Raw genomic sequence first — 25,430 nt, 5'->3', positions numbered from 1 at the left:
TCACATGCGTTAGTATTCAAATCTAGACTATACATGATCAAACCACATAATGATAATTCATTTCAAGCCTTAGGATCCTGATCCATCATTAGATCTTATCCCTCATCAACCATTAAGGTTCATCCCTGGTTCAGATCAAGCAAAGCACCATAAGCCAGTAACCTGCATAGTAGATCTCACACTTCATCAGATATTCAACATTACACACCCTTGCCTAATGATATTCTCCTCGTTATATAGTTTTAGTCCTTTCTCAATACCATGGACCAAAACCACTTAGGGCCAATACCTTGGACCAAATAACTAGGGTCAATACCTCTGACCAAATACCTTGGACCAATACCTTGCATCAAAATACCATGGACCAAATACCTCGGACCAAAAACTTAGTTTTACAACATGTACGTGCTTTTCCTCTTGTGAAAGTGTGTGTATACGGTATACACTCCTTTTGTTCTATTAACCCACATGTATATGCTGCTTGGACAAGGTGAACCTATGTATACCTTTCTTTCTTCATTCTTTGTAATCTGATCTGTAATTCTTTGTTGTTAACCTTCTGTACTGTGATCTTTCATCTGAGTAAGTTGCCATCAAGGACAACACCTGTATCATAATGCCAACAATCTCCCCCTTTGGACTTGATGGCAACAAGAACACCGAGTCACTCTCCCCCTTTGACATCAAGGGCAAAGGGCTGACCAAAAAGAAGACTTTCATATTTGAACAGGTAATTATAAACATTGATCATGCTCCCCCTAAGCACATGCTGAATTCTCTGATTAAAACTCCCCCTTTGTACATGTTGAGATGGACTATATCATCCATGCTCCCCCTGAGCACATGCAAAGTCTAAAAATATTTTCCAAAAGAATGACATGACTCTATAACTCAACTAAGTGACTTTGATCTTCTTATCTCCAATGAATCATACATACATCCATCTCCCAACCAAATGGGGATATACCAAATTTGACTCATCCACCCAACCAAGTGGGGATATACCAATTGTTTATACAAAACCGAAACAAGAAATATTACATTATCCATCCCATGTAAAGTGGGGATACAAATTACATCATTTGTCCAAGAGGACTCATGCAAATGTATGAGAAGACATATCACATCCATGACTTGAGCAACAAATGGTATAAATATCTGAAGCCATAGCTGGACTCAGCAACCATAATGCCAAAAATGCTGAATGTACGTGAAGGCTAATGCTCCCCTTGAACTTCTGGTACCTATGCATTGTTAGGAGGTCAATGATCAAGGCATCTTTGTCAGTCAGATAAAATTAATGAACAGAGCATATAGACATCATCAATATCAGTCAGAGCAACCATATCAGATCCTCCCCACTATTTTTCTTATCTAAAACACATATACGCTTCTTTACCCACAGAAACCTACGTGTGTATACAACTATACTTCATTAAACACACGTATAATAACCTTTCTCTGAAAAAATTGGATTTAACAGTAGGATGATGCAACAACTACTTCCAGCTTTTGTTTGAGATATTCAGATGTCTCTCTGGGCATTGGTTTAGTGAATATATTAGCAACATGTTCTTTGGAGGGAACATACTCCAATTTGACCTTTCTTCAAGCACTTGTTCACGTAGAAAATGGTATTTTATGGGTATGTGCTTGTTCTCGAAGTGCATGACTAGATTCTTTGAGATACTGATGGCACTTGTATTATCACATAGAATGGAGATGGGTGGAGTACATGTGATCTGAATGTCTTGCAAGGTTTGCATCATCCAAAGTAGTTGTGTGTAGCAATATGCATAAGCAACATATTCTACTTCATCTATAGATAACGCAATTGAACTTTGTTTCTTGCTGAACCAAGACACTAACTTGGAACCCATATAGAATGTACCACCACTAGTGCTTTTTCTATCATCAACACTTCCTACCCAATCTGCATTTGTATATGCATGAAGAGTGAGATCAATATCTCTAATATACCATAATCCAAAGTTCTGTGTTCCTTGAATATATTGAAAATTCTTTTGACTACCTGAAGGTGTGATTCCTTTGGATTTGCTTGGAATCTTCCAACTATTCCTACTGCATGCATGATGTCGGGTTGAGTACCTGTTAGATAAAGCAGACTGCCAATCATGGATCTGTAAGTTGGTTGATGTACTGCTGTTGATTCATCATTCGAGCTAAGACTGCATCCTATTACCATTGGGGTAAATATAGGTTTAGAATCTTCCATGCGGTACCTTTTCAAGAATTGTTTGAGATATTTGGTTTGTGAAAGAAAAATACCATCTTTATTTTGTTGAATTGTAGACCAAGAAAATAGGTAATTTCACCAAGAAAGGACATTTCAAATTCTTGCTGCATTACTGAAGCAAATTCTGACTCATGGATTCTTCATTGCTACCAAAAATGATATCATCAACATAAACAACAATAATTAGCAATTTATCAGTGTCAATCTTTGTATAGAGATTTCTATCTGCTGAACATTTTGAAAAACCTTGTTGGTATAGATATTTGTCAAGGCGGTAATACCAGGCCCTTGGAGCCTATTTTAGACCATAGAGAGCCTTTTTTAGTCTGCATACACGTTTTGCATCATTTCCAAGAATGAATCCTTCTGGTTGTTCAATATAAACTTCTTCTAAATCTCCATTAAGGAAAGCAGATTTTACATCCATTTGGTATACTTTGAATTTCTGAAAGCTAGAAAGAGCAAGAAAAATCCTTATGGCTTCAAGTCTAGCAACATGTGAAAAAGTTTCTTCAAAATCTATACCTTCTTGTTGAGCATACCCTTTACAAACAAGTCTGGCCTTGTTTCTAATGACTTCTCCATTTTCATTCAGCTTGTTTTTGAATATCCATTTAGTTCCTATAATATTTTTATCACGAGGTCTAGGAACTAATTTCCAAGTATTATTCTTTTCAATTTTCTCAAGTTCTTCATTCATGGCCTTGACCCAACATTCATCTTTGCATGCTTCATTAACATATTGAGGTTTGGTGGAGGATAGTAATGCTAGATAGCTTGAGGTTTCTGTAATAGTTCTTCTTGTCTGTACACCTGCCTCTTTTTCCCTTAAAATTTGAGTTTTTGGATGATTTTTCTGAACATATCTGGACGAAGTCTTTTCTTCTATCGTTATCTCTTCTTCTAGTGCTTCATTGGTTTCTTCTTCAATATCATTGTGATTTGATGTGGGAAAATACTTCCCATCTTCTTCATTGTCATAATCTTTTGTTTTTGTCTATTTTGGATTTTTGCATGCTTCATCAACTACAACATCAATACTTTCAATAATTTTCCCAAGTATTTTATTATAACATTTATATCCTTTGCTTCGGGAAGAGTAACCAAGAAGAATACCTTCATCTGCTCTGGGCTCAAAATTACCAAGTTTTTCATCATTCCTTTTGATATAACATTTTATTCCAAAAACTTTAAAGTATTTTACAGTAGGAATCTTGCCATACCAAAGTTCATGTGGAGTTTGAGTGATATTTACTCGAACATTTGCTTGGTTGAGAATAGTTACGACGACGAATGCAGCTTCACCCCAGAAGGTTGTAGGAGTTCCAGATTCATCTAACATAGCTCAAGCCATTTTTTGAATAGTTCTATTCATTCTTTCTACCACTCCATTTTGTTGAGGAGTCTTTGCGATGGATAATTTCTTTTTTATTCCATGTTGTTCACAAAGTTCAAATAATTCATCCGAGGTAAATTCCCCTCCTCGATCAGATCTAAGGCATTTAATTTTTCGATCTGATTCGTTTTCAACCAAAGCTTTGAAGGCTTGGAACTTTTCAAATTCTTCATCTTTATGCTTTAATATACCTATCCAACACATTCAGGAAAAATCATCAATGAACAAAATAAAGTATTCTTCTCCACGAGGTGGCTTTTTCCTTGATGGTCCACATAAATCAGTATGGACAAGTTCAAGAGGCTTACTAGCTAACCCTTCTTTTTCAATTAAGTGAGCTCTGGTTTTCTTACCAATTTGACATGGTTTGCATATTGTATGTTCATGGATGCTGATATCTGGAAGATCACAAACAACCTTGAATCTACATGCTTTTCTTATTCGAGAAAATCTTAGATGTCCCAATTTTCTATGCCACGGCCAGTTTTCATCATTTTTGCTTAGATAACACTATTGTTGTCCTCCCTTGAGTATGTATAAGTTGTTTGGAGTTCTTTTACCTTTGATCATGGTCTCCCCTGTATCAAGCTCATGAACAACACATCCATTTGATCGAAACACCACTTCATTTCCTTGATCACACATTTGACTGACACTCAATAGGTTATGCTTTAAATCGTCTACATACATAACATTTCTAGCTTTAACCTTTTCTTTCAAGAAAACAAATCCTTTACCTTTTATGATAGCAAGAGTGTCATTTCCAAATGAGACATTCTTTTACTTTTCTAAGGAATTATATGAGTGAATTTTTTCTTTGTCACCTGTCATGTGTTTTGAGCATCCACTGTCGATGTACCATTGATTTTCTTGTCCTTCTACATACAATGCCATACCACATCTTTCTGTTTGGGATTCTTTCCTTCTCTATATCTTTGGATTTAATGGATTTTTCTCCTTTTGAGATGTTTGCCGAAATTTTCTCCTGTATTCAGATTCATCATGACCAAAGTTGTTACAGATTGAGCATTCTATTTCATTTTCAATAAGAGAAAATTTATTATAGGAACTTTTCCTGACCCCTATTACATTCATTTGATTTCGTGCTTCTATAGTCATGATGGTTTTATAAGCAACACATTGAGTAGCTTTGTGTCCAAAATTATGACATGAAAAACATTGCCCATTAAAGAAGTTCCTGCAACTATTGAATCTATTGACCTGGTGATTGTAGTTTCTATTGATATTCATCTTTGGAGAAAATTTTGTATGATTTACCTGAGGTTGGTTGTGGCTTCTATTCATCCTTGGAATAAATTGAGTCTGATTTAACTGGTGATCTGCTTTATGCCTTTGCTAACGATTGTCATATTGTTCACTGGTCTTTGTTGCATCAAGATGGCTTTTAGTGGAGGTTGACGGCTTCTGTGATTGCGATGCTTTTTCAATATATCCAAGACCTGTCTTTATTAGAGGAGAACATTGCACTTTGATAATTTCATTTAAGGTTTTTGATCCTTTAGAAAATATAAAATTGAGAGATTTCTTTTTCTCAAGATCCTTTCTTAGACCCACAATTTCACATTCTAGTTTTTCATTATATTTTTCTTTTTCAGCAAGTTGGTATGCCAAGGTGTCTATAATCATATTCTTTTCTTCTAAACCGATTTTGAGTTTAGAGATTTCTTCATGAAGGTCATCTTATTCTAAAGCATCCCAAAAATTATCATCGTCATAAGCCATTAGAAGTCTATAGTCATTACAATTTTCATCTTCATCACTATTTGATAAACCATCGCTACCTTCATGAGTATAGTAACTGATTTTATTTACAACTTGTTTTCTATTCAATTTTTCATATTCCTTCCCTTTTTCATATTTATCTTTATGAGGACATTTGGCAGCATAATGATCGACTCTGCCACAGGCAAAGCATTTGAAGGGTAGCTTACCTCTAAATCTTTCAGAACCTTGTTGAAGCTTCTTGACAAAGTTTACCTCATATTCTTCTTCTGAAATATGTCCTGATTCATTGTATTCTTCCTTTCCTTTTGCTGAAGCTTTAAATGTGGCTTCTCTCATATCTGATGGACCTCCTTTTCTCATCTCAAAGGCAGTTAAGATTTTGTGAAGCTGTGTCATAGTGATAGTCTGCAGATCCTATTTTTCTTCTATGGCAAACACTTTTGATTCAATTTTAGAAGACAAGGATCTCAAAACTTTCTCAACTAAGGTAACTTCCTTTATATATTCACCCAAATTCTTCATACAATTAACAACCTCATCTATACATAAGAAGTAACTAGCTATACTTTCATCATTGTGCATCTTAAGAGTTTCATACTGAATTCTGAGAGTTTGAAGTTTAGCACGTTTTACTTGAGAGTCTCCATCGTAGCTCAGAATGATTTTGCCCCATATTTATTTGGCTGATTTGAGCTTCATGACTTTGACAAACTCTAATTGTGACAAAGTTCCCAATAAAGTATTGACAGAACTGGCATTGGTTTCATATTGCTTTTTACCTGTCGTATCTGTAGGAATTGTTGTTGGAAATGTATAACCTCCTTCCACAATTTCCTAAACATTCATTCCAAGTGATTGTAGATAGGCTGTGGTTCTTATTTTCCAATAAACAAAGTTTCTCCCAAAAAATATTGGTAGTCTGATGGATCCCATGCTTTCTTGATTGCTCATGATGATGGATCTCCCTTCAAGCGATCAAGCTTCTTCTAAAGGACCTAGATCTGATACCAATTGTTGGAAATAATACTGAGAGGGGTGGTGAATTAGTATTATCATATCAATAATTTTATTTCCCAAACAGATTTACATACGCTACTTCAGCTAAGTGAACTAGCATGTACACACGACTATACTTAAAGCAACTAGCGTATATGTAGAGAAATTTTGATTTAGCCAATTTATCATGCATTGAACTTTAACCAGTATATTAGAGATTTATTAGACAATGTAGTAAAAGCATAATAAAGCATCATACATAAGAAACACACATGAGCACCAAGATATAAGGTGGAAACCCAACGTGGGTAAAAACCACCTGCTACTGTCATCTCTGTCTTCTTTTAATAATAATAAAATTTGTTTACATTCTTGTACTGGTGCAGACTCATACCAGTACGCAGGCTTCTACCTGCAGAAGGTTACAACCTTCTCTCATTCTCCAGCTTCTACTGGAAGGGAGTTACAACCCCCTAGCTCTTGTACTAGCTGATATGTTTACTAGTATATAGGCGGCGACCTACAAAACTCTACGACCTTCTTTCTTCCTCCAAGGACCACATTTCATAAATTTTCAGACTGGATCCATCAACAACATCATAACTGCAAAACAATCATCAAATACATCTGCATCAACCAATCATTGAAACTCAATCATCACTTTCTGAATCAACCACAACTAAATCAATCAATCATTTTGACAACCCATCATCACTGTAGCAAATCACAATCAATATGATCATTCAAAACACTGTCACCACAATACAGTCACTAGAACCCAAAGCAAAACCCAGAATTCTACAACTACAAACAGAAACAACTGAAACATACTTCATAAGGTGTATGCTACTTCCATGTGTCGAACCAATGTGTATACGCTCTTTTATCAAAGCCAACCAGCGTACACATCTACAAATATTAATTCATAATTCTGCAGCTATTCCAAACTTCAATTATACCTAGATCATAACATTTACAGAATAACACATGTGTCAGTATTCAGATCTAGACTATACATGATCAAACCACATAATGATAATTCATTTCAACCCTTAAGATCCTGATCCATCATTAGATATTATCCCTCATCAACCGCTAAGGTTCATCCTTAGTTCAGATCAAGCAAAGTACCATAAGCTAATAACCTACATACTAGATCTCACACTTCATCAGATATTCGATACTTGCACACCCTGGCCTAATGATCTTCTCCTCCTTATATAGTTTTAGTCCTTTCTCAATACCATGGACCAAAACCACTTAGGGCCAATACCTTGGACCAAATACCTAGGGTCAATGCCTCGGACCAAATACCTTGGACCAATACCTTGGATCAAAATGCCATGGACCAAATACCTTGGACCAAAAACTTAGTTTTCCAACATGTATGCGCTTTTCCTCTTGTGAAAGTGTGTGTATATGGTAAATGCTCCTTTTGTTCTATTAACCTGCGTGTGTACGCTCCTTGGACAAGGTGAACCTGTGTATACCTTTCTTTCTTCATTCTTTGTAATCTGATCTATAATTCTTTGCTATTAACCTGATGTACTGTGATCTTTCATCTGAGTAAGTTGCCATCAAGGAAAACACCTGTATCATAATGCCAACATGTCAATGAATGGCGTTGGGTAATTATTTTTAGGGCATACTTTGTTGAGGTCCCTAAAATTAGTACAAATGTGAATGGTTCCTTGTTTATTCATGACAAGTACAGGGTTAGATACCCAAGACGTGTAATCAATCGAGTAGATGAACCCAACTTTATGAAGTTTATCGATTTCCTATATGATTGCTGCTGCCTTAGAAGGATGTATTTGATGTTGTTTTTTCTGGATGGTATGGGCATCAGGCCACGTGTCAATGTGATGTTCCACTATTCTAGAATTGATACCTATAATTTTTTAGTAATCCCACACAAAAATATCCATGTATTCTTAGAACAAGAATGTATATGTGATTATTTCTTTTGGAGAGCATGCTTCTCCCAGGGAGATCTCTTCAAATTTTCTAGGTTTGTTTTAAATATCCACCTTGATGGTAGGTGAAATGTTGGACATGTTCCCTTCCTCAAATTAATTAGGGCTAGGATGGTATTTTTGAACCAATCGACCTTCCCTGGTGGTAGGAAATATTTTGATTTAATGGCGCAAATATCATGAGTTTGTGCACTATCGGGAACAAATGTTTTTTCAGGTAGAAAAAACAAACAATGGTGCATCGCATCCCAAGGATATTCTGGTTCCATCATGACTTCTAGAATATCTTCATCTGAGTGAAAAATATTATCTAATGTTGACTTGGGTGTCACTAGGTCTTGAAGTTGAGGTTTAGACCTGGTTGTGTTGGTTAACAAGAAAGAATATGATTTGTTGGTTGATGACGTAGAACAAAGAGAGGTTTACAAAGTGCAGATGGTATGGTTCTGTATTGTCGGTGATGTTTTCTCTGTTGAGGTGGATTTTGCGGTCTTGACACCCAAAAATGATGATCAGATAACACAAGTCATGGTTCCTACGCATGAGGAAATGAATTGTATATGATGTTGCATGTCATCGACATTGGGTGGTGGTAGAATATCTATTACGGTGGGTTAAGGTTGTGTGGGAGGAAGTTCTTACACTCTTGTCGGTGTACAAGGGGAAACGTATATTCCTTGATGTTGATGTTGAATCCTATCTTGCCGAAATTTGTGTAACATATGGCATGCCTTAGTACATATTGGTCCGGAACTATCAGAGTAGATAGTATGGGAGGAGGTAGTGCTCATAGTATGTGATGTTGATGCCTTGTTGACATCACGAGATGGAATATCCTATGGTGGTATCCCTCTTTGGCGCTTGTTATTGGTGTGACATGGAATCCTAGTGTGGGTTGGCCTTAACGCTGTTGTTGATGCACACAAATGTGGAAGGTATTGACAATTCCTTGTGTGGTGGAATTGAGAGAATATGTGGTAATAAAATCATGTGATTTTCTTTTGATTGGAGCGATGCTTGTTTGGAATTTGAACCACTAAGAGAAACATGTCATTGAACTTACTCAGTTCATAGAATTCATTCACAAAACGGTTGGGTTTATCACTTAGGGTGCATTGGATGGGTGATCTTCTTTGCTAGGTGGCTTTAGATCATTTTTTGTTTGATTTCGATTGATGGTGGTGAGAAGAGATGAAATGATGAGGGCCCTGCCTTGTTTCTAATTTCCATTTCTCCTGAAACACACATAAGAAATCTAGGATTCCGTCTTCCCTTCGTGGGGGAATAGGTTTTGCAGACTCGGTATCAGAGTCTAGTAAATAAGATTTTTCATTCATGAATCAATGTCCAAAACTCAGCAATTCATGTAAGTTAGGAAGGTGGGGGCACCTTCGCCTATGATGGTTTCCTGGAAAGATAGTGCATGTATGGTGCCGCCACCTAGGTTTGCTTCTCTGAGCAACCTGGGTGATTAGGTTGTTTTGGTTAAATGTCCATAATTCGGGGTAGAGGTTAACCAGATGAGTTGGGTCATCGCATAGAGCACATGGAAATGCAAGGGAGGGGGTTGGTTGTTCACGCTACCTTAGTGTTGTGGGCTGGTGTTAGAGAGGTGTCAGAGCCTGAGGATGGTTCCTCTTGAATGTAGAAGATGGTTTTGCATCCATTGTCTATTTGGGGTTTGGGTGGTGCTATTATTCATTAATACTAGATTGAACAAGTGTTCTTGATGCCTCTCGATATCAAGGGATATTAGGGTAGTGATGAGTGTAGTGTCCATGCTTTTTTCATATAGCGCATTCATGATTCGTGCATAATTATTTATTACATAACGACATAGATTTTTCTCCTTTTAGTGGAGTTAAGGTTACTGATATTTGGAAGCATGCATAAGGATTTTTAACTCATATAACTTGGGGCATATGTGAGTCGGGTGCCCACGTTCCTCACATAACCCATTGGTTTGTAGAGCCTTTGAGGAGTTTTAGGTTTCCCCTATTTTAACTTTTTTTTGGCCTTCTTGTCAGCCTAGACTGGTGTCAGTGTAGGAAATTTTTGAGTAGGGATGGTTTCCTGAGGTGGATACATAGGGAGACTACCTATTAGGATATTTCTTAGACCAGTCAACATGGTCATTGGGACCAGATACCGGACCGGTATTGTGAGAGCCATATTTGGTAATGTAAGGGTTTCCATGACTTGGTGTGAAAGGGTGTATGCATAATGTTGTGACATAGGGACATGGAATTAGCTGTTGCTAAGTGCGTGGTGTCTAGAACTGGTTCCTAAGTTTGGGTGGTTTTTAATGAGGTCATCATGTACATCAGTGCTCCATTGTTTGGGGGAATTTCTTGCTTCACTAGAGGGTCTCCTGGGAATGTCCCTAGGAGTGTTGATGGCTTAAACTGGCCAAGGCTTATCTCAGTGTAAGTAGTGATCAACTCGTGATAAGACGAGACTAAGGGTAACACACTGTCAAGTGTGGGTAAGGTTTCCTTTTGGTATTATGTGAGTTGATCAATAGTGATTATTTTTCTGTTGTGGGGCAACATCATTATTCTAAACATTGATGAGGCAATTGATAGCATCTTGTACATGTAGCTTCAGCCTAATAGGATGTTGTAATCCAACTAGGCCTCTCATACTTCAATGTCTATTAACAAAAATGTTCCATCCAACTTAACTAGTATGCTAGGGTATAGGCCAACAAGAGCAGAAGGGCACTCGTCGTATGCTCTAAGCATTATGTGATAAGGATTGAGTTTGGGGGATCCTAGTTTCTTCCAAACATATTTAGACATGATACATGTGGACGCCCTTCGTCGATAATGCAATGAAGAATGTTGATATTTTTTACTAAGAATGGAATTTCGAAAGCAATGGCTGATGGTAGCCATGGAGTAGCTTTATCCAAGTCAAAGACCATTAGGCAAGAATCAGATGGGTCAATCGTGCCTAGAGAGAAAAGTAAGGCTCTCCATTTGGTTGGGCATGTTTACAGGACCTCTAATGCTGACATAACTGATAGTGATTATGATAAGTCATTGACTATGTTGTAGCTATGAGCAGATTTTGAGTTATGTCCCACGCACCGTAAAGGTCCTTTGACCATTTTAAGCATAGATTCTATAGAAGGTCGAGGAATGGTCAATGACCTTGTAGGTATTTCCATGGTCGAGGTGGATGGATTAGGCTCTGGGCGAGCTTCACATTAGGGGAATTTTGAGGTCTAAAATGGGCCTCCCAAGAAAAATGTACAACCAAAATAAACTTTATAAGAACCAATAGGATTCAAGATGATGATGTCAACAATGGGGGATTATTCACCATTTTTGGAGTAAAAAATTTTAAAAGATTAAAAATTATAAAATAATAAAACTACTTTTTTTCAACTCGTATTTTCAAGTAATCTCCCTAAGGTTTTACTCAAATTTTGAGTGGGAGTACTTGTTGGATGCAAAATTTAATTCCTCATCCAAGGAGTACCCATGTTGCGTACTTTCGATGGACCCTTCTACACGAAAAATGAGATACATGAAAAAACATGATTGCAATCACATTTTTCATGTATTTCTCATTTTTCGTGTAGCAAGGTACATCAAAAGTATGAAACATGTGTAGTCCTTAGACGAGGAACCAAATTCTACATCCAACAACTGTTTCCTCTCGAAGTTTGAGTAAACCCATAGGGATATGAGTTGATTTTTTTTCTTTTTTCCCTCTAAAATTTGATGATGTAATCTAATATTATTTTATTATTTCCACTATTATTTTATAATTCCTTAGGAGGTCCATTTTATACCTCAAAACTCCCATAATGACAACTTTGATTTCGTGTTTGTACGAGGATATATTCTCCTGTCATGAAAATGTCATGATTGGAATTGTTATGGGGGTTCCCTCCAGATGGATGAGAGTGGGGTGCTTATCGTTGAGTGTTAACCACTCCCTGATGGGGGAAAGGGTCTTCATTAGTTCAGTGTTTTGACCTCCTTGCCCCCTAATGTCTTGTATCCTTTTTAAGTTAGGAAGTTGAGGATAGTGGTGGGTATAATGACTGTATTCCCCACATATAGCACATGAATGATTAGTCCGTAGACTTGTGTTCTTGCCTTGTTTCTGTGGGTTATTGTTGGTCGATCCCTAGTTTTGAATTTGGTTAGGGTTGCTCCTTCCTAGTGCTTGTGGGGGTTCCTACTGGTTGCTTCCCCTCTATTCAGGTTCTCCCTTTGGCTTATTTTTATTTTTTTTCTTAGCAACATTTGGGGGATTAGCTAGATTCAGCTGCTCCTTCGATTGTTGTTGTGAAGCAAGAGAAGGTTACACTAGATTCACCCTTGAATTATTTTGTGTTCGTGGGTTATTTTGTTGTTGTGCGGGGAAAAGATAATATAGGTTTCCTTGTCCCTGATTAATGTATGGATTTTGGGAATAGGGAATTACGTATGTATTCCTAGAGGGGTATTGGTTTCCATGTGGGGGAGGATATGAGCCTCCCTAAGGGGTCTCATATTGGTTAACCATGATGATCGTATTCTGCGTAGGTGTGGGTTGACCAGGGTAGTATCCTATATGTTGCAATGGTGGTTCACTTTGCGTAGCATCAAATGCTTGGACATTGAACGAATATCCAGGGTATTGGTAGTTATTGCTGAGTTGATTTTGGGTTATGGAACCAATCAATCCACCAACAACATTGGATGCACCTGGGATCTCTTTATAAGTTTGCAGGTGTGGGGTGTTTGGAAGCACATGATAGATGTACCCGCACTGGGTGTAGATAATCTCCAACTGCTGAGATTTACTAATGGCTTCTTCATTAGTCTGCGGGGATGAATTTTCCATGTATTTGGATATTTCCGATATGAGGGATCTCATCAACAAGTCCAAGAGTACTTTATCTTCAAACTAAGTTTTTCAAAGGCTACAATGTTTTCGCCATTCATGTATATGATCCGAGATGTGGGTAGTGGGTATTTGTTTAATGTGGGTAAGGAGTTCCAGATCCGAATCATAGTGGACCGAGAGCTGAAAGAAGGTGAGGAAAGCTATAGCTAGAGAGCTAAAGTTTTCATGTGACGTAGAAGGCTGATCAACATACCATTTCAATACAAGCCCAGTCAAGGTGTGTTGAATTAGTCTTAATCTAATAGTATTGTCAGTGATACTATTAGACAAAAAATACAAGTGAAAAGTCACGAAATGGTTTCCTGGGTCTTCACCCCGTTTCCCTTCAAATTTTGGAACATATGAAGGGAGCTTGGTGGGAATATATGGCTAATTATAGCCATGGGTGATCAAGTCATTAGTCAGCTTGCTTAAATCAAGTAGCTCTAAAGAAGCTAAAAAAGGGATCTATGAGTTATCTATCATTGTGAAATGATTTTGGATAGGTATATGCAAAGGGGTTGTCTGTGGGGAAGTTTCAAGAGAACTACCTCGATGGGTGTCTCATGGATTGTTCGGAGGAGTGGTGTGAGGGATCCCCAAAGGGGTAGCATGTGGAGACCCTTCTGGGATGGTGAAGGGTGTAATTTGATGTGGAGGGGTCCCAAGAAAAGTTTCACCAATAAAGGAAGATCCAATAATGGTGGTTGCATGACGTCCTCTATGCCTAAATAGTGGGAGTCTTGGGGGGAGGTTTAAAAACGTCTAGATCAATGGGGAGCCATGGTGTACCCTATGGTGTCAATTAGAGTGTGAGAGAAGGAGATAAGTATCGATGCAATAAGGTCACATACATAAAACAAAGCAAAAATATAAATGATTATTTTCCTTTTACAATTAAGTTATGTGATCAAGAAAACAAGAAAAAATGTTTTTTGTTTGTTGCGTATGATAAAAGATCCTATGTAGAACTAATTATCCTTACCACTCTCAAAGTAACTGGGCCTTGCAAACATATCTTCTAATGGGTCTTGGGGCAACGTCCCGAAAGAACTGGTGACACCTTCCAGTAGCCGAAAAATCAACCAAGGTAATGGGAACGAGGCTCAATTTCTTCCTACACCATCACCTATAGGGAAAGGATGCCCTAGATTTTGGCCACTAAGGTAACTTTGTCCCACATGACCTTTTGAGTATTTAGCTTCTTGGTAGTCAGCTACCAATATCGAGCACCAAATGGTTCAGCTAGCCCCAAAGAGTACTGCACGCACTGGACCTAAGCCGAACCCCCTATAAATTAGGTCTCTACCATGCTCGGGTACTCTTTCCCATGGGACAATTGAAAGATTTTAAGCTCCCTAGAAATTCAAAAACTATGTTTCAAAGTTGTAATACGACCATGGAGGCTTATCAGATTCCTACCACCAATGGTCCTAACCTGAACTATAAATTTTTTGGTGGCCCCTTTGGGAAAAATTAGTTGGTTCAGGTTATGGTTGCTTTTAAGGAGTCTTAATTCACTTATGGAGTGAGTTTGTAAGCCAAATGACTAGGTGCTCAAAAAATAGTTCAAATTTCAAAGTTGTCGGATTGGCGTGGAACCTAGACGACTGTGTAGTTCTCGTCATCTTGAATCTAGCGCAATTCATTTGCATGAAACGGCCTTTGTATGACTCCAGAAACGAGTTATGTTCACTTTCCCAAATAGGTGAATTTAAAAAAAAAAAGATAGCCCAGTTAGCTATTCATACTACTGACATGGCACTGATTGGGCAAGTGATGTGGACATTGACTTCGTCAATGGGCTCCTTGGTGAATTATATCATGCCAAGTGGCACATTTGTATTGGTCAAATTTTAGTGGTTTTGATTGGTTGAAAGAGTGGCCAACCATGGGCTAACACATGGCCCAGCCAGAGGCCCTCACGTGGCAGCCCAGGAGGCCACCAAAAGTTTTGGTATAGTTTGGGCAGAGGCAGCAAGGGTTGAATCCATGACCTCCCAACACACAACAAAGCCAACTACCATTGCACCACGTGGATGCTTCTTAACCATATGGATTGTGCATTCTTTATAAAGTTTAATTTCGCGGAGTTTGGAGGTTGGGCCAGCCCATGGGGGCCAACCTATGGGGGCCAGCCCACGGACTTAACCACCATGTGAACGCCTCAGCATAGCTGCTAATAGTTATGCGACCATTGGAGGAAAGGGGCCAACGCTGGGGGCTAGACCCTAGGCGCATGACCCTTATATGACCTTAATTTTCGCATTTTTAGGCCACAATGACCAAATTATCTGCTTGACAAATCTGCTCGAATTCCAGCGGATTTGGTGGCCAGTTAGCAGGAATCGGGGCAAAAATGAGGTTTTGGTGATGGATTTTGGGCCATTTGTGGAATGAATAGTCGAGAAACTAGCAGAGGTCATAAATTCTCCAGTTTTCGACCAAATTGGGAGCACAAAGAGGCTACATGGCCATTTTTGGATATTTTGTATTGATTAGAGTAGGTTGCAGAAGCATTTGAGCATTTTAAACAAATATTTTTACGCATTTTGAGCATAATAGAGAGGCCCAAGCCATTGGAAGCTGGACCAAGGAGATGTAGCCTAGGAGGGGTGAACTCCTTCATCATGTTGTTGTTGTGATGTGTTGTTGGTGATGTTCTGTACATTTATATGATGTTATTTAGTTTCTTATTTATGTTAAATTGCTCATAAAATTAACATAAAAGCTCATTTTCACTTGCAATAAACTCATGAATCGTTAAGCACATGAATAACATTTTGTTTATAATCTGAGGAGGATCTTAACACAACAACACTAATATTCCTAATCAGATCATTTTGGTATCAAAGCACCATGTTTTCTTTGTGCAAGAAGGATTTAACTATTTGCAAGTTTATGTCATGCTTATAATGTTAAAAATCAAAAGAGAAGAAGTGAAGTTGGTTGAAAGCCCTGAAGTTGGGTCAAGGGGAAGGAGGGAAAGGTTGCCACAATCTTCAACACTAGTGCTTCCTCAATTTGCAGTTGAGGCTCCAGAGAGTATCTCTCATGAAGGAGAGCCTACAATGGGAGAGGATGAGAAGGTCTTCAGGAAGGCTTTCTTGATATGATAGAGATGGTGAAGGTCCTCTATGAAGAGAGAAATACCAGGCTGTACGGTGAAAGCTCCAAACCTCCCAAAGGAGAAGGTTCTTCAAGAGGAGGAGGTAATGGAAATGGAGGCAAACCTCCACCCTCTCCACCATAATCTTCATCTTCTTCTTCACATGCATCTTCACCATATTTCATTAACACAACCCATACTATACTCATCAACATACCTCAAAAGGAACTGATAAATCACCCTTATTAAAACTTGATGTTAAATTTGAGTTGCCCATGTATAATGGTGAAGTGAATGCAGAGAAGCTTGATAATTGGATTCGTAAGTTGGAGGTCTATTGCAGAATTCAAAACCTTCAATAGGATGACATAAAGATTCAATTAGCTTCCTTGAGACTAAAGGGTGCAACACTACTATGGTGGGAATCAAAGACACAAGGGGAAATAAAAAACATGGTAAGATCTCAATTTCTTGGTTTGATTTCATTGCTACAATTAAAAAAAAAAATCTACCCTCTAGATTATATGTAGAAAGCCATCATGAATTGGTAGAACTTTAGACAACTTAAAGGTCAAAATGTGCAAGATTACACCCAAGAATTCAGAAAAAAAATAAAAATAAATAAATAAATAAATAAAAAATAAAATAAATAAAAAATAAATAAATAAATAAATAAAAATAAAAATAAAAATAAAAATTAAAAATTAAAAATTAAAAATTAAAAATTAAAAAAAAAATATATAAAAAAATAAAAAAAATAAAAAATGTCTCTAATGTTAGGTGTAGATTTGCAATCACAAGACACATTGTTGAAGTACATAGGGGGTTTACACAGTTACCTTAGGCATACTATCTTAATGTTTAATCCCAATAATATAGATGACGTGTGTGTGGAAGCCACTCATCTTGAGGCAAGAGGGAAAAACACTCGAGAAGAGGGTAGTAAAAAGCCATTTAAGGGTAAAGAAAAAGAAACGGGTTTCAAGGGAAAGAAAAATGCATCCATTAAAAAGGAAGGAGAGAAAACAATATGTAAACATTTTTCCAAAGAGGGTCACTATTGAGAGTTTTAATGGGTGTATTAATTCTCCTACATCTATATGTCAATCCGGGCTCGTACACATGAGTTATACTACACTTTCTAAATTCAGTTCTTAGTCAGAGTTCTAATGGTTTCCTTTATAAAATGATTTAATTGAATAGAGCACACAATTCATCCAATTCTAGCTAGAAAAATCAATAATCAAATTTTAACTTTGAAACTCTTAATGAATCTTTACTTTAAACTATTATACTTAAATGAAATCCCACTCCGAATCACAAGATATATGCTAAGAAAAAACTTTTGATTAAAATACTTTATCAAATAACTCCAATACCATTAAAACCCTAAGAAACCCTAATTCTGTTACCTATGCTATTCTTGAATGAAAAGTTGAAAATTCTAATCTACTTCAAGCATGTTCGAAAGGAAAGTAGACTTGAAACAAAAATTTTCAAAGGTAACTTCAAATTGATAAACCTATGTCACTCCAAACCTATACTCTGTTTCAAAACAATAGAAATTTGAGTTAAAAGTAATCTTCTGCCTGATCCAATTAATCAAAGAGAGAAACAATCCTCCAGTAACTAACTATTCTTCAACTTTGTTTTGGAAATTGATTTTTAATGCTTAACACATTCTCTACTTGTTTGCAAGTTATGAATGGAAAATAAAAAGTGGAATTAACTATCTCAGCAACTAAATTATCCCAATCATTATAAAACCAAGTTCAGTTGACAGTTCTGAGGTTTTTATGTTGAGTTTCAATAATATTATGAGATCAATCAGTCGATACTCCACATTGTGAATTCTAATTCTCTTATTGCATAAACCTCACACACAAAATTCATTCATTATTTCTTGAGTTCAGATAAGTATTTGTAATCGGACTTTTATGGAGAAACTAAGATGATCCTTGTGTAATTCAATCAGAAAGGCATGCGTACAGGCTTGTGGTTTGGGTTGTGCATACGATTGGGCAACGTTGTTGTGCAAAAGGAGATGGAACAAGCACGCAGAGGATATGAAAGGTGTTTTGGATTAGAAGCAAAAAATCAAATCTATCAACATGCTGGGTTGAAGGCAAAGTGAACAGAGGTCATTACATTCACTGTTAATTCATTTTAAAAACAAAGAGTACCTAAAAACAAAATCAAAAGAATGCGTTTTTGTTGAGATCAAATTGTAGTGAATGCGCAATCCAATCAAATATAAATTATAATTAATCTACTCATTCGCCATATAACCAAATCCAGCCTTATGAAAACTAGCTCACTCAAAGACTAAAGCAAGATATACCAAAATGCCAGAACACTGCTATGTAAACAAAATGAATTTAGAAGCTCTGGAAACAAATTAACACAATCAATCAAATGATGGAAACTAGATTTAAATTCTTTTCAGAACAATTGAGAGAAATGAATTAAAACTTAATAAATCAAATGAACTACTAGCTACGGGATTAAATTGCCCAGTGGTGGTTGGCCCTTACCACTACCGGGTATGAAACCTACAGTAAAATGAAGGGGATCAGATAACTATATCAAACATGTACAATTCTTGCAATGAACAATTTCTTCTTCAATGAAAATCCAAGGGAAAGATCATTTCCATTGATAAATCTCAGTAGAACAATAGTAAACAACAAAGTTTAGATTCCTCAATCTGTATGGGTGTGTCTATCTGTTTCTACATTGTTTCTATAGGATTCATAATCCAGTTTACATATTACAATTAGTAAAAATCAAATCATGGAGATGCCAATCAGATTTTCATTCTAATCAAGGCTTGGAAAACCAACAGTTTGCTATACAAGATCTAAATGATAAGAGTGAATTATGCTTTGGAAGATAAAACTTGGCTATGCATAAGAAGCATTGATCTTCCTCATTTAATTTGATGAGGTCATGTTGACCATCTTGCTCATCCTTAAGTGCAAATCTTCAAGTGTAATTTCCTAGAGTGCAATTTTGGATTACTTCCTTAGGTGCAGTTCCTTCTTTGAGTGCAAAATTCTCTTTTGATGGAGACGTCTTGGGTCCCGATGAGAGCAATATTCACATCTATCACCCATAATGATTAGTAAACAAACAAGCACACATTCAACTACCTAATATTGATCATCAAATAGCTAAAACAACACCATTTGTAATGATTTTACCATGGATAGGAATTAGGTATAGTCCAGGCACAAGTCAAAATGACATGAAAAGAGTTCAATTGTAGGTTAAAACAGGGCAAAAAGTAATATGAAAAGTGTATGAGAAGAGACAAAAACGGGATCCAACATCTCCCCCATACTTGAGGTGATGCATGTCCTCATGCATTGATCCAAAATGGATCAAGAAACCCTCTAAGTCTTCTAAACATTCAAGACTATCATAGAAGAAGAGCCTTTTAAAAAGTTGGATTTACACTATCGAGAGACAAAAAACCAAGAAAACAGTGGAAAACAGGCTTATCGGTGGTCAAAGGAGTGATGCACAGGAGTCGTAGGATCTGGCCGATCAATAGTCCAGAGTCAATCGCACTATCGCATCACTGATATATATATATATATATATATATATATATATATATATATATATATATATAGATATATATATATAGATATATATAGATATATATATCTATATATATATATATATATATCTATCTATCTATATATATATATATATATATATATAGATATATATATATATATAGATATATATATCTATATATATCTATATATATATATATATATATAGATATATATAGATATATAGATATATATATCTATATATATATATATATATATATCTATCTATCTATATATATATATATATATATATATATATATATATATATATATATATATATATATATATATGGCCTTAACCACGGCCCGGGTGGATCAGCGACATGCGATTGCGATATCGCAATATTGTATCGGAACTATGCATAGGAGCAGGGCCGATTATGACTAAGATCGTGATATACCGGACTTGATAAAAATATAGACGCTATTTCATAAGATTTGAGATCTGTCGAAAGACATTTTTAATGGGATTTTTCAGTGTTTTAATGTATTTTCCAAATATAAAAGGAAATCCCCAAAACATGCAGGATTTCGGGAGGACCAAAGGCAGTAAGTGGTTTAGGGTCGGGCTCCGCCCGAGCCCATACAATGGCTGCCACGTGTCCAGGCTAAGGAGAGAGAAAACCACCCTCATCGGGCGGTTAGCCCCCGTATGAAAGGGCCGCCCGAAATGAACCACAACCGTTGGATATGGATCTCCTAGATCAATGGTGGAGATGTGATGTCAATGTACAGGCGGATTCAATAGGAGTTATAAGACAGATTCATAATATTTGAAGTCTAATGAATAGTATTTGGTAGAATTTTCTTGTGTTTGAACGTATTTCTCTGTGTAAACAGAAAACAATGATTTTGAAGGATTTCAAAGGCCGGATGGCCTATTCCGTTACAGCACAGGTGGCCACCATCCCTAGAAGCGTTTAGCAATGATTGCTAACGCTCAGAAAGGGATCTGAGCGGACAGAGGTCGGGAAGCCAGAGAGCCCAAGAAGGTGAAATGAACAGACAATGCTGATTGGCTTTAAAGCCATAGATTGATAGAAAAACAGGGCAAGCAGTGCTGAGACAAAGCAAAGACAGAAACAGAGAGTGATAGAGAGAGTCTGTGTACTCAGAGAGGCTTGAGGGGTTCAAGCAAAACTCTTGTTGTTGTATCTGTTGTGTGTTGAGACTCAAATTGAGCTCATATTGTTGTAAAACTCTACTTATGAAGACATAATAGAGAGGCCACCACTGAAGGCTGGACCAGGAGATGTAGCCCAAGAGTTTTAGGTGAACTCCATATTAAACTTGTTGTGCTTATATGTGTTTGTTTATTATGTTCTTTGACTGCTTCATTGTCTATGTATTTCGCAATCTTATCGATCCATTGCACAAAGTAACATAGGCATATCCATGCACATGAATCTGTAATACATTAATAATTGTCTAGATCTCATTATCAAATCAAGTGGTATCAGAGCTTTAGGTTGCTAAGGTTAGACAAGCTTGTGCTGGATTGGTGAATGCTAACTAGGTCAAAGCTCAAATTAGGAGAAGGAGAACTAGTTGAGACTAACCCAGAAATTGGAAGAGTCTATCCTAGGAGGAAAATGGCAGAAGAAATTCCCTTGGAATCAGACTCTCAATTCATGGACAGTTTCATGACCATGAGAGCCATGGTATAAGAGATGTACCGAGAATTTAAGAAAGGTCGAGGTGAAGATACTTCAACCTCCAAACAAGATAAAGGAACATAGGAACCTCTTCTAGATAGCCATTCTGAAGGCAAAGGGAAAGGAAAAGAGCCTCCTCTATCCACGCCTCCTTCTAGCCCTGAAAATAAAAATAAGAAGACTTCTGTGATTAAATTAGATGTAAATTTTGATTTGCCAATATATGATGGAGAATTAAATGCAGAAAAGCTAGATAACTAGATTAGACAGATTGATGTATATTGCAGGGTGCAGAACATCAATTCAGAAAGGAGAAAGATTCAGCTGGCCAACCTTCGCCTTGGAGGAACTGCCCTAGTATGGTGGGAAGGCAGGACACAAGCTAATTTGAAGAAGCATGGTAAAATTCTTTCTACCTGAAGTGAATTTGTTTTTGCCATTAAAAAACAATTCTATCCACTAGCTTATATGCAGCAAGCCATGATGAGTTGGAAAACTCTTCACCAATTAAAGGGGAAAAGTGTACAAAGCTATACCTAGGAATTTAGAAAAAGAGCTTTAATTCTAGGCATTTCTCTAGACTCACCTAAAACCTTGTTGAAGTATATAGGTGGTCTACATAGCTATTTGAGGCAGACCATTCTCATGTTTAACCCCACTAACATAGACGAGGTATCTGTTCAAGCTACACATCTAGAGGCTAGAGGTAAGAATGTGAACCCAGAGATTGGGGGATCATCAAAACCCACTAGAAGCAAGAACAAGGAAAAGAGGAAGTAGAAATGGAAAGAGAGGAAGGCAAACGCTGTACAGAAAAACAAACCTTCATACCCTCACTGCAAGAAGGATGGACATGATGATGAACATTGTTGGTCTTTGCATCCGGACCTAAAACCCAAGATGTTTGATGGAAAGAAGAAGAATATTGCTGCTACTATTCAAAAATATTTGGGGTTAGACTTAGGTGATGAAACAACAACCACAACTACAAGTATAAAAGGTAAAAATTCTGAAGCATCTACTAGTAATTCTGCACAAACTGTTGAAAATGAAGAAAATGAGAGGAAAAGGCATGAGCTTTTTCGTATTAGAGTTATTTCCAAGCATCAAAAGATTGATACTTTATTTGATAGTGGATCACAAGTAAACATGATTTCTGAAGCAATTGTAAAGAAGTTGGGACTACTAACCACACCTCACAAGAAGCCATATCCATTAGGTTGGGTATGTGATAAAGCAAAGCTACAAGTGACTAGACAATGTAAACTTAGATTTTCTTTTGGGTCAACATTTGTAGATGAGCTTGAGCTAGATATCGTTCCCTTGGATATATGTGGAATTGTTTTAGGAAGTCCTTACTTGTATGATAGAAAAGCCATTTTCTATAGAGCTGAAAATAAGTTTCAACTCACCAAAGATGGAATAGAATATATTGTAAGAGCTCATCAACTCAAAAATAATTACACTCTCATAAACTTAGGGCAGATGAAAAGAATTGTAAATTCATGCAAGCAATTTTTACTGATGGTTGTAAAGGAAAAGAACCCTAATAAAACCAATATATTTGAAGGTTGTGATGCTAAACAGAAAGCTGATTTAGAAAAAGTTGTTTCAGAATATGATATTCTATTTCAAGAACCTAAAGGTCTACCACCCAAAAGGGAAATTGTACATGATATTCACTTGCAGCAAGATGCTCCATTGCCTAACATCAGAATGTACAGGTTATTCGCTTTAGAGAATGCAGAGATTAAGAAGCAGGTACAGGAGTTGCTCGAGAAAGGGTTCATAAGGCCAAGCACATCACCATGCGGATCTCCAATTGTGTTGGTGAGAAAGAAAGATGGTTCATGGAGGATGTGCATTGATTACAGAGCACTCAATAAAATAACGATCAAGAATTGTTATCCTCTTCCTCACATAGATGATCTATTAGATTAGTTGAAAGAAATTGTTTACTTTTCCAAATTGGACTTGTGTAGTGGCTACCATCAGGTCAGAGTTGCAGAACAAGATGCATGGAAGACTGCTTTCAAAACAAAGCAAGGGTTGTATGAATGGCTAGTTATGCCTTTTGGCTTAACTAATGCTCCTGCCACTTTCATGAGAGTTATGAATGATGTACTCCGACCTTTTATTGATGATTTTGTAATTGTATATTTAGATGACATTCTTGTTTTCAGTAAAACATGGGAAGAACATTTGAAGCATGTAAAGAAAAGTCTAGATGTTGTGAAAAGAGAAAATCTTTATGTTAAGTTATCAAAATGTGAATTTGGCAAAACATCTTTAAATTATTTGGGTCATATTGTAGGAGGTGGTGAATTGAAGATAGATCCCTCTAAGGTCAAAGTCATTGTGAACTGGCCTAAACCCAAATTTGCTACAGAAGTTAGGAGCTTCCTAGGAGCAACACAATATTGGAGAAAGTTTATTGCTAACTTTTCCTTGATTGCAGCTCCCTTACATGCTTTAATAGGATTGAACAAGGTGTTTCAGTGGGGAGGCAAACAACAGAAAGCCTTCGACACCTTGAAAGAAAAATTAGTACAACACTAGTACTAGCATTGCCAGATCTTCAAAGACCATTCGAGATTGAAACAGATGCCAATGACTATGCCATGGGAGTAGTGTTGATGCAACATGGTAAACCCATATGTTATCATTTTGAGACATTTAATTCTATAGTAGTTAATTATCCCACATATGATAAATAATTGTATGCATTAGTGCAGAGTGTGAAAAAGTGGAAACATTACTTAATGGGCAAAGAAACAGTTATACAAACTGATCATCAGCCACTTCAGTATTTGCACTCATAAACTAAATTGCAGCAATCAAGACATTATAGGTGAATGGGTTTCCTACAACAGTTTCATCTAGTCATTAGATATAAGAAAGGCATACACAATAAAGTTGCAGATATGTTGTCCAGACCAATCATAAATGCATCTACTATACTTAAGCATAATTCAATATTGCATGAAAGCTACACTGAATAATATGCTCAAGATGTAGATTTTAAAGATGTATATGCAACTTTAAGCCATGGCAAACAGTAGAATAAATGGATTATCACGTTAAGGACCAACTCTTATATCATTTGGGAAAGTTATGCATTCCTCAAATTGAAAGAGTTAACATAATCCGAGAAGCACATACTTCTCTAATATCAAGTCATTTTGGTGTAAGTAAAACAGTTGGACAACTACACAGATTCTGTTATTGGCCAAGAATGCATGAAACAATTTCTAGATATATTAAAGGGTGTACCATGTGTGCTAAAAGCAAGCCCAACAATAGAAAACTAGGCTTGTACACTCCACTTCCAGTTCCTTCTCATCCTTGGGAAAGTGTTTCCATGGACTTTGTTGGGGGATTGCCAAAATCTAGAAAAGGTCATGACTATTTATATGTTATTGTGGACAGGTTCAACAAAATTTGTATTTTAATACCTTGTAACAAGCAGATTACAACTGAACAAATAGCGAAGTTGTTCTTTCATCATGTTTGGGTTCATTTTTGGTTACCCACTTACGTTGTATTTGATTGAGATTCCCAATTTTTTGGGAAGTTTTGGTCAAGTCTGTGGGAATTGATGGACACTAGACTGAAGAAGAGCACAACCTTTCATCCAAAAACAGATGGCCAAATAGAGGTGTTCAACAAGACAGTGATCCAGTTGCTCAGGGGCTATTGCAACAAACATCCCAAACTTTGGGATGAACATTTGTGTTATGTGCAACATGCTTACAACCGTGCTAAACATTTTTCTACACAAAGAT

This window comes from Pinus tabuliformis, chromosome 2_2 (genome assembly GCF_031772625.1).
Source record: "Pinus tabuliformis cultivar Carrire ecotype Pingquan chromosome 2_2, CPIR1, whole genome shotgun sequence".
NCBI lineage: Eukaryota > Viridiplantae > Streptophyta > Pinopsida > Pinales > Pinaceae > Pinus > Pinus tabuliformis.
This window is presented reverse-complemented; position numbering follows the sequence as displayed.